This window comes from Tupaia chinensis, unplaced genomic scaffold, assembly GCF_000334495.1.
Source record: "Tupaia chinensis unplaced genomic scaffold, TupChi_1.0 Scaffold000098_3, whole genome shotgun sequence".
Taxonomy (NCBI): domain Eukaryota; kingdom Metazoa; phylum Chordata; class Mammalia; order Scandentia; family Tupaiidae; genus Tupaia; species Tupaia belangeri.
In genome coordinates, this window is record NW_006159562.1 from 59959 (window position 1) to 70899 (window position 10941).

Genomic DNA, 10941 nt, shown 5'->3' on the forward strand with positions numbered 1-10941 from the left:
AGATGTGCATGCATGCCCAGAATCCTGAAAGGAGAGTGAAGGAGAAAGGGCTTTAGCATGGCCATCCTCCCGGGGGCGGGGGGGTGATTTCTCACTTTTGCTCGCTCTCTCTCTCTCTCTCTCTGGCAAGTGCATGCACACTATGGCAAAATTAAAAAGAGTAACTTGATCTCACATTTAAAGAACACTTTATGAGAAATCGAACTTTTCTCTTAATCTATAGAAATATGGAGAGACATCATGGCTACTTGCCTAAAATAACAATAGTACAAATTTCTCTTTTTCAAAGAAGTGGAACACATTTTGACTATTTTTTCTTTTGTCCTCCTCTCAGTATAAAAAATAAAGCAACAGGGCAGAGGAAAAGAACACTTAATGATGGTCCACATCACGGCATGCACACCTCATCTTTGTCCCTACAACAAGCCTGAGCAACATTCTCATTTTATAACTGAGGAAACTGTGACCAAGTAACTTGCTCAAAAACACAATGCTAGGAACAAGATTCAAATCTACATCAGACCTCAAGACATTCTTTTACCCCCTGTAACAGTGTGACTCTAAGACAAGGCAACTAATTATCCATAAAGACCTAAAATGGGGCCAGCTGATGGTGTGGTGGTTGGGGCAGCAGGACATGGCCAACCACACAGTTCAAGTCCTGGACCCAGATGCTTGAAAAACACACTGGGCGTGTGTGCATTCTTGCCCAAAATCCTAAAAGGTGGGAGATACAGAGGGATTGTGGCATGATCATGTCCCACGAGGTGCTGTCTCCCTCTCTCTCTCTCTCCTTCTCTCTGTCTCTCTCCAGCCAGTGCACATGCCTTCTGGCAAATTAGAAAAAAGCAGTAAAATAATGCCTACCACCCCCTTTAGCCACTTATTCAAATTCTACCTGCAAGTCTGTTTTGTCATCACACCTTACTCTGAACACCTACACTTCTGAGAAGATTTTTTCTTCCCTGGAGAAGTACAATGGGCCTTCCGGAGGCAGCTTAGTACAAGGTGGCTGAGCAAGAAGGATAGAGAAGTGACAAGGCCTCTAGCTGAAAGCAGTGCAGATTTGCAAGTTCACCTCAGCTAGGCTGCATCTCCCAAATCCGATGAATGAGCCCTACCTTTCTCAATGCTCCCATGATTATGCTAAGTAGCAAAGGATTTATGACCTTTTTCTGGAGTACAAACACGATGAATCCAGAGTGTCATTTCTAAGGGTAGGACGATGACAACCCAGGGTTTTGTGTGCATCATGACCCCTCCACGCACACCCATATCCCTGAGCCCCCGGTGTGTGAGACAAAGTCCTCACTGTTACTCGATAAAGACTATTTGGGCATTTATTCTTACAGAGACTTACTATTTAACTGTTTGTGGGTCATAAACAAAACAGTGACCATATCATCTTATTCTTCATTTAGTGACCTAGCACAGTGCTCAGCAGGTAAGAGGTACTCAACAAGTGACTGGTGGATGCCAGAGTAAAGAACACTGTGCATTAGAATTGTCCCATTCTGGTTGTGAAATAATATCTCCTGATACTCTCCCATATCTTTCATCCAGGCTGTACACTGTCACCCATTTACTCTTTTTAAAAAGCTTATTTATTTCTCCTGAGAGAGAGAGCTCAGAGAGAGAGAGAGAGAGAAAGAGAGAGAAAATTCCCTAAGGGTCTTGATCTCAGGATGTACCCCCAGCCTCAGTCAGCCCTGGATCATGGGCAATTGTGCACCTGGCATTTGGGGAGGTCTCCAGATTTGAACAGGGAAACTTCACATGTATAATCGTCTCCCAGAATGTTGCATTTTACTGCTGCACCACTGCCTGCCCCCCCCCCACCATTTACTCTTACATGCATTAAGCATGATTCTCAATTCAGTATTGAATGAACAAGTGAATATTCATTCACATGGATAATTGAAGGGAAATATTAGTATAATCCATATTTTCATGCTTCCTTCATGATACCTTTTCTGATATTCCCAGGCCCAGTATAATTCATGTAGTGGTTAGAACAGGCTTTCATAAATGGTTATATTCTATGTCTGCATTCTATCCACTCAAATGAGCCTTACACATTCAATTCTGTATCCATTATGTCTGATATAGTGCCTTATCATAACATGCTCAGTATTATTCCTTACTGTTGATAATAAAATTCTGAGAGCAAAATAAACAATGAACTTCCAAGCTATTGATGCATTTTGCTTTGACCTTAATTTCCAGTAGCAGGTTCTTGAATCTGAAGTAGTGCCAGTAGCAATTTGCATGATAATATCTGATATGGGTTTTTACTTTGAAGAAGCTAAACTAAATGGACTGAGAGCAAACACAGGTTTTCTTACTACAAGAAGTAAATAAAAACTAGCTTTTATTATAATATTTACTGCAGTGGATGATCAAGGTTGTTGAGGCATTGTAGAATTGGGAAAAAAGTCATTGGATCAGATGTGTAGACTGGTAGTCATCTTGTATCTTGGTGACCTGTGAAATGAGAAAAGAGATAGTATAGTATATCATCGAAGGTTTATTGAACCATGGGGCCAGCAGGTGTAGTGGTTACGTCGCTGGACTCCCACATGACTGACCACTGTTGGAGTCCCAGAACTGGTGCTTGAGAATCATGCTGGGCACCTGTGCATATGTGCCCAAGATTCCAGGGGTGAGGGGGAGAATAGAAGAGAAGGGATTATGGCATGGCCAACCCCCGTGGGGGGTGATTTCTCACTTTCCCTCTTACTGTCTCTGTCTGTCTCTCTCTACTGCAAGCTCAAGCACGCTAAGGCAAAACCTGCTATGAAAAAATAAAAGATTTGTTGTACTGCAGTGTAGGGGAAAGCCCATCACATGACAATCAAATAGAGTTACTAGAACTCCTTGGACACTGGAAACCACTGGCTTGGTATAAACAACATAGTTTGGAGTCAAACTAATCTTACTCCTTGCTAACTCTGAGACTTTAGGTATGATATAATCTCTCTGAACCACAACAACATTTTCTGTTAAATGGGAACAATAATGGTAACAACCTTGAAAGGTTGATATGAGAAAATACATGCAAAACTCCTAGCTAGAGTCTATTGTAGTGTAAGAACTGATAAACAGATACGTCCCCATGCAATGGCCACCTATGAGGTGCTGCTTGCTTAAAACTACTTTCTTCTGGGGACCAGCAGTTAGTGTAATGGCTATGTCGCTGGACTCCCACGTAGTCGACCGTGGTTCGAGTCCCGGACCGGGTGGCTTAAACTCACGCCGGGCACGTGTGCGTGCGTGCCCAAGATCCCCAGAGGAGAATGGAGGAGAAGGGATTGTGGCGTGGCCATCCCCCCTGGGGGGTGATTTCTCGGTTTCTATCTCTCTGTCTCTCTCTGTCTGTCTGGTGAGCGCATGCGCCCTATAGCGAAAACCTCTTCAAAAAAATAAAACAAAAAAACCCCAAAAAACTACTTTCTTCTGAACACTGCTCCACATGTCCCCATCTACATGGTATGGTAGTAGCAACCATGTTACCATGTGACCTAGCTTTCTGGCCAATGAGTCCCTTCTCAGAATTGCTTGGACTGGGTACTAACAGACAGAGCTGAAAGAGTCTCTGCCCATTTACCACATTTGGGAGAAGAAGCTGTAAGAAATAATGGTTGGTTGGAGCCAGTAGATGGCGCAGTGGTTATGTTGCTGGATTCCACATTATCAACTGTGGTTCAAATCCCACACCTGGAGGCTTGAAAAATCACGCTGGGCTCGTGTGCATGCATGTACAAAACCCCAGGAGGAAAATGGAGGAAAAGGGACTGCAACATGGCCATCCCCCCAGAGAGTGATTTCTCACTTTCTCTCGCACTGTCTCTGTCTCTCTCTCTGGTGAGTGCACATGCCCTATGGCAAAAACCTCTTAAAAAAGAAAAAAGAATGCTTGGGGTTGTTAGCAGTTAGTTTCCTGAAATGGAACAGGTCAATCCACAGGGAGGCAGGTAAATGAGCGGGTAGGTGGAGAACACAGAAAGGGATGGGACACTGAAATTCCTGATGGTGTCTAGGTTCTTGTATCCAACTATGCCTGAGACATAGTTGGTTTGTGGTTCTGAGACAGAGCTGGCCATGGAGGAAACTGCATGAGATTTGGAAGGTGGAAGAGAAGCAAAGACTGTTATTCCCAGAAGGTCAGACACAGAGGTATGTGTGGGCCCCCATTCATCATTGCTCTCTTCCACCTTGTGTCCTGCTCATTAAAAGCAGATTCAGCTTCTTCCTTTCCCGGAATCAGATGCTTGGCAGCTGATCCACAGAGGTGGGGGCCACGCAGAGGGAACGTCTTCCCATCGACCTCCCTGCAAGTTCTCCCTTCACAACCTCACCAAAGCAGCTGGCTATAGTTGGCTTCTCAGATTTCTCTGTAAATTCTGATTTACCTGCTCATGCCAAGACTTTCAGAGGATTAGTTTGTAATTCTCTCAAATCTTCTAACCTTTTCTCCTCAGCTGCTCCCATATTTGTGCAAGGTCTGAACCCTATAATAAATCTCTATTTCTACAGTATTCTAGTGGCTCTGCTTCTCTGACCAAACTCTGATTGCTACAACGAGTTTGTTTCTTTTGCAAGCTGAAATACTAGCAATTATCCACCCCCCCACACACACTGATATTGCATTCTTTAAATAAAAAGACACAAAAGTCCAGTCACCCTAAGCATTTGTATAAAATACTAGAAACGTTCTTCAGGCACAATTTGAAGAATTGCTGCTCTTGGCAAAGAAGGCTCAACTGAGTTTAGAGGTTCTAGGTCTCTAATTTCATTAGAATCCCCCTAGAAGTCTCCATTTCAATTTTCTAAGGCCCTAATGGTTTCAAGCCTGTTGAGCTATCCCTTCCAAGGTGAAGGATAAGTTTTTGCATCTCTCCTATATTGGTTTTCTGTTACTGGGTATTATGGTTTGGATGATAATTTGTCCTCAAGTTTCATGTCCTGGATTTTGATGTTGGGAGGTGATGATGCATGGGGGGAGCAGTGATTGGATCTTGGAGGTAACACTGTAGTGAATAGATTATTGACACCTCGAGAGACACAATGAGTACTAATTTTCTTGAGAGGTTAAAAAAAAAAAAAGAGCTGGTTTCTATAAAAAAGAGAGCTGTCACAGCTATCTTTCTCTTTGCATGTGCCTATTTCCTTGGTGCTTCCATCAGCCATGCCAATGCCTTTGGACTTTCCAGCTCAACATTTTGCAAAGAAACCTATATTCCCTTAAATTCACTCCGATTCAGATTCTATTAGCAAGGCAATAAGACACTGGGTAACAAATCATCAGAAACTTGGTGACCTAAGCCAACTCACAGTTTCTATAGGTCAAATGTCTGGGCATGGCATGACTGGATTCTCCAGTCAGGTGTGGACTGTGCTGTAGTCAAGGTATTGGCTAGGACAATTGTTGTCATCTGGACTGGATTATTTGCTGCATTCCCCTTTCTGGCAGCCCTTTTAGAAATCCTTCTTTGTTTATGGCTATGCACAAGGAAGTGTGTCACTGGAAAATTCTTCGAAAAGTTCTTCAAGGTAAATGCGAATAGACTGGGCATGAGAGGCAAAGAGAAAGGAGGAGGAACCTACTTGGAGTGGTCAAAGAAGGAAGAACTTTAATAAAGTGATTTTTAAAAAAGAATTATTTATTTAATTTTATTTATTATTATTATCATTTTAAATTTGACTAGAGAGACAGGAAGAGAGGAGAAGTGAGAAAGCAAGTCACCAGGTCTGGGACTCAAACCATGGTCGGCCATGTGGGAGTCCAGTGCCTCAACCACCACACTACTTGCCAGCCTTGATAAAGTGATTTTAAAAAAATTGCTGGAGAGTGCATATGTTCACCAGAAAGAGAGAGAGAGGGAAGGAAAGTGAGGAAACACTCCCTTTGGAGCATAGTCACAGTGCAAACTTCCTCCATTTCTCTTTTAGGGATTTTGGGCATACATGCAGACCCACCTGGTGTATTTTTTAAGTCACTGGGTTCGGAACTCACAGTACACTGTCAACCATGTGAGATCCAGTCCCCTAACCATCATACCATTAGCTGGCCCAAATAAAGTGATTTTTAAGATTGTATGGGTTGTTGGCAAAGACAAGATACATTTTCATTAAAAATTAATAAAATTAGCTGTGTAAAAAAGTGTGTGTGCGGGTAGCCCCATAGCTTAGTGGTTAAGGGAGCCAGGTACCACATGGATGATTATAGTTCAAATCCTGGCCCAAGCAGTTTGAAAAACATACCAGGAATATGTGTGTGTCTCAAGCCCCAACAAGATGGAAGGGTGGAGAAGGGATTGTTGTGTAACCATGTCCCATTGGGGGATGCTGTCTCTTTGTCTCTCTCTGGTGAATGCATGCATCTTCTGGCAATTAAACATTTTTTTGGGGGTAGCAAGTGATGAAAATTAAATTTTTGTTTATTAAAGAGGAAAAAGAGACATTGCTCCACACACACACACACACACACACACACACACACACTTATAGTTGGGAAGTTCAGAAGGTACACTATCTTCAGATATGGCTGGATCCAGGGGTTCAAATAATATTGCTAGGATCCTTTCTCATTTTCTTCAGACCCTTTCTTAGTCCTCATACCATCCTTGGCTCTTTAACCCTAAAATTCTAACCTTGAACTCCTACTGTGGATCCTAACTGAAGCAGAAGTAAATGCTTCCTGATTTTACTGAAGAACAATTCTGTGGATAGTGAGATTCCTCTTCCTGAATCACTGTTCTGTGTAAGTGCATGGAGTGGTCTGATGGGTCAGGTCTGGGCTAGGAAAGGGAGGTACTGGGTGATAACATGATGCAGTGGTTTCAGCCTCCCCTGTACTGTATGGAATGAGACCTCTAAGGGAAAGATGAACGCTGTTTCCATTTGGGGAGATGTTGAGCAGCCAGAAACAACAGGCATCCTCTACAGTTAGGGATCATGGTCTTAGGTGCTACAAGGTGCATTGGGGTGGGGAGGGTGGAGAAAAGATAGTGCCTCAGCCACAGGCTGGAGTTATGTTTCTCTAGCAACTGGGAACATTGCTACAATTCCAGATCATCCAGGACATCCTCTGAAAGTTCAACTTTTAGAGAAATGATAATACCTTAAGAGTTATTTTCCTCATCTTCTTCTATCCAACTTACCAGTTTCTTGATCGTGATGCCATTTCTCCCATCCCCCTGGGGCAGCACAGGAGCTTCTTTTGTTCTTCCTTCTCTCTGAGCTCTGGGTACTCAGGTTTGACAAGTCCTCCTTTGTAATGTACTCTCCACACCCTCTGATTATTGTTCTTGGTTGGGTCTTTATTACCATCCTTGTAGACGGTCAAGAGTACAAGCCAGAGTCTCTGCTTCGACTCGTCCTGCTCTCCACTGCCAGCTGAAGCTGATGACACCTTACTTTGGTCATGTCAATTTCTGCTTTTAACAAGCCCCACATGACTATTCAGGTGTGCTCTGTATTTCTCGCCTGGCCTGTCCAGGCCTCCACAATACGGCAGTGTCCTCTGCATCCTGTCCGCAGGCCAGCTGTCTGCAGTCACAGTGCACACGTCCAGCTCTTCTGCACCACGCTCATCCACCCTTCTCTCTCCATGCCCAGATCTCACAGTTGGGTCCAGTTCATTCCTGTGGCGCAGCCGAGGTCCAACCTCCTGAGTATGCAGACTTCAGGATTCCCAGTCCTTCCTCACCTCTTCTGACTCCCACAGACATTTTTTTTTCCAAGTTGCTTATTATAACTTCTTACTCTCTTGTGTGGCTAGTTATTTTTCATGTACAGATGTTGTGTGTTGCGGGCTGGCCTAGTGGTTAAGGGAACCAGATTCCACGTGGCTGACCGTGGTTCAAGTCCTAGCCCCACCAGCTTGAAAAATATGCTGGGCACACATGTGTACATGCCCCAGATTCCAACAGGGTGGAGAAATGGAGGAGAAGGGATTGCAGTGGGACCATGTGCCATGGGGACGGGGGGAGAGGCTACTTTGTTTTCTCCCTTTCGGTGTCTCTCTTTCTCTTTCTGGTGAGTACTTGTGCCCTCTGGAAATTAAAAAAAAAATAGTTGTAAAATGTTGTGTTTTGTTGACTCACTTTTAAAAGCCTCAAGAGAGTTTTGTCCTAAAATCCTGGATGCTCTGTGGGGCACCTGCATTGCAGGGATGGCATTTACCATAACTGGGACTTTGGAAAACCACTTCTGGGGACTAGCAGTTGGCATAATGGTTATGATGCTGGACTCCCATGTATCCAATCACAGTTTGAGTTCCAGACCTGGTGGCTTAAAATCACACTGGGTTCGTGTGCATGCATGCCCAAGATCCTGAGAGGAGAATGGAGGAGAAGAGATTGTGGCGTGCCATTCCCCCGGGAGGTGATTCCTCGCTTTCTGTCTCTCTGTCTTCCTGGTGAGTACACACACCCTATAGAAAAAATTACCCCCAACCCGCCCCCCCCCAAAAAAAAAGAAAAGAAAAGAAAACAAACAAACAAAAAAACCAAACTTCTGGAACATCAGCTTCCCCACTTGCAAGTTAGGGAACTGATAGTTACCATGCAGAACCATTAACAGGATTAGTCAAGATACATGTAAGAAGATACTCCCAGGGCTGGTGTCTGACAGGAGCACAATGATTGGTAGCAGAAGGCAGTGAAGAATGAGGGCTGAAGGAGAAAACTTATCGCTACCCAACTCGGTGCCTTAAGGACCTGGCATGCTCCATGAACCTCCCATCTGCGAAAGAGGACTCAACTCAATAAGCATTTTGTTGCAGTGTGAATTCCCTCAGATACTGATGCTGAGACAAGGATGTAAATAAGGATGTAAGATGGGAGGTGACTTCAGGAGTCATAGAAGGAGGAGTGGGGAGGTGAGATAGGGAAGGGAAGGAAGCAGATATGGGGTACATGTATGGGCGGGTTGTCACTGAAGGTGGCAAGGGTGCCCACCTACTGGGAACCTCTGGGAGACTTTGCTCAGAGAGAGAGAAGTTAGTACCTTTATCTGCCAAGTATATCCACCCCTCACAGGGGCAAGAACTTCTGCACTTCTGGCCTGCTCTTTCCCAGGGTTACATTCTTACACCAGAGAGAGCTCTTAGGCGGAGAAATTCAGAAAAAGGTGGCCAGACAGAAACACATGGTGCCCAGGACCAGTAGATGGCATAGTGGTTACATTGTTGGACTTTCACATGGCCAACCATGATTCAAGTCTTGGATCTGGTGTGTGTGTGTGAATGCTCAAGATCTTAGGAGGAGATGGCCACACCACAATCTCTTCTTTTCCATCCTCCTATCAGGACTTTGGGCACACAGGCACATGCACCTGGCCTGATTTTGAAGCTGCCACACCTGAGACTTGAACCATGAAGTTAGCTATGTGGCATTTAAGAGGGTGAGGGAGCCTGGAGCCTGCTGGCAGAGTAGGCTGAAGACAAATACCAGAGAACTTACTTCTCAGCTAACGGACAGTATTCTAGTTACCTAACTTGCAGCAAATGGACCTTTTGGAAGTCAGATTTTCTTTGGAGAGGTTTTTCTTGTATGAAAAATGAACTTTTGGGACCAGCAGTTAGCGTAATGGCTATGTTGCTGAACTCTCACGTAGTCAATGTGGTTCGAGCCCCGGACCCAGTGGCTTAAACTCATTCCGGGTGCATGTGTGTGCGTGCCCAAGATCCCAAGAGGAGAATGGAAGAGAAGGGATTGTGGTGTGGCCATCCTTCCTGGGGGGTGATTCCTTGCTTTCTGTCTCTCTGTCTCTCTCGCTGTCTTTCTGGCGAGCACATGTGCCCTGTAGCAAAAACCTCTCCAAAAAAGAAGAAAAAAAAGAACTTTTGCCCCATTGTCCTCTTGAAGTATCAGAAAAAAAATCACAGCTCCACCAGGATAAGATGGATTTTCCACACTGGAAAACATCTGGGGGTCTGTTCTTTCCACTGACATCACAAATGAGATCCAAGGCAGGGTGGTAAGTTAAGCACCTGCTGATGGTGTTTAGCTCAGACCTCTCCCTGGGTATTTCCAGGGGTCCCAGCAAGACTTTGGGGTCTGGAGACATTCTTAGTGACCCATCACAGAGTGAACGTAGGGGAGAGCCGCACTGGATGATGGAGCGTAAACTCGGTTTATTACGTGATGCGTGTGCTGGCCCAGGAAACGGCTGTGTGTGGCTTATGCCATCTTTTTACTATAGCTTAATGTGCACGACATTGAAAGCACTGACCCACGGAAACAACAACAACAAAACCACAAGAGGGTGAGTGGTCCATGGACTTGGATAAAAAGTCTTTTTTAAAAATTAACTTATTATTATTATTTAATTTGCTATAGGGCACATGTGCTTCCCAGAGAGAGACGGAGAGAAAGTGAGAAGGCAAGCCGCCAGGTCGAGGATACAAACTGTAGTTGACAATGTGAGAGTCCAACACCTTAACCATTATGCCATCTGCTGGTCCCCAAAGTCTTTTCTTTTTTTCTTTTTTCTTTTAGACAGAATCTCCTATATCCTAATCCTGCCTCAGACTCCTGAGTCACTGGACCTATGGGCACGCGTCGTCCTGTGTAGCTTCTAGGGGGTTGGGAATCCTACCCCTATGGAGTAGCACTATCTCCCAGCATGTGTTAATGCAGCTGAATCTGGAAAAAAAAAGTCTTTGTTTTCATTAACTTCAAACTGAAATTTGTCATTTTCTTTTTATTATAGATATAGGTCACACATCTCATTACTATGAACAGCATCTCTTCCACCAACAGAAATCACAGATTGCTTCTTGCCACATTTCAGGGATTTCAGATTTCTCAAAATATCATTCAGAACCATTGCTACTTTGAAAAGTATTTATCTGCTACTACATCTTTTTTTTTTTGGTTTTGTTTTCTTTCTTTCTTTCTTTCTTTCTTTCTTTCTTTCTTTCTTTCTTTCTTT

The 10941-nt window shown here is 44.1% G+C and overlaps 1 pseudogene; it reads left to right on the top strand.

Annotated features, from left to right (window-relative positions):
• The window catches only part of LOC114006903 (proteasome maturation protein-like), a 16599-nt pseudogene that overhangs the window by 4343 nt on the left and 1315 nt on the right, over positions 1-10941 (top strand).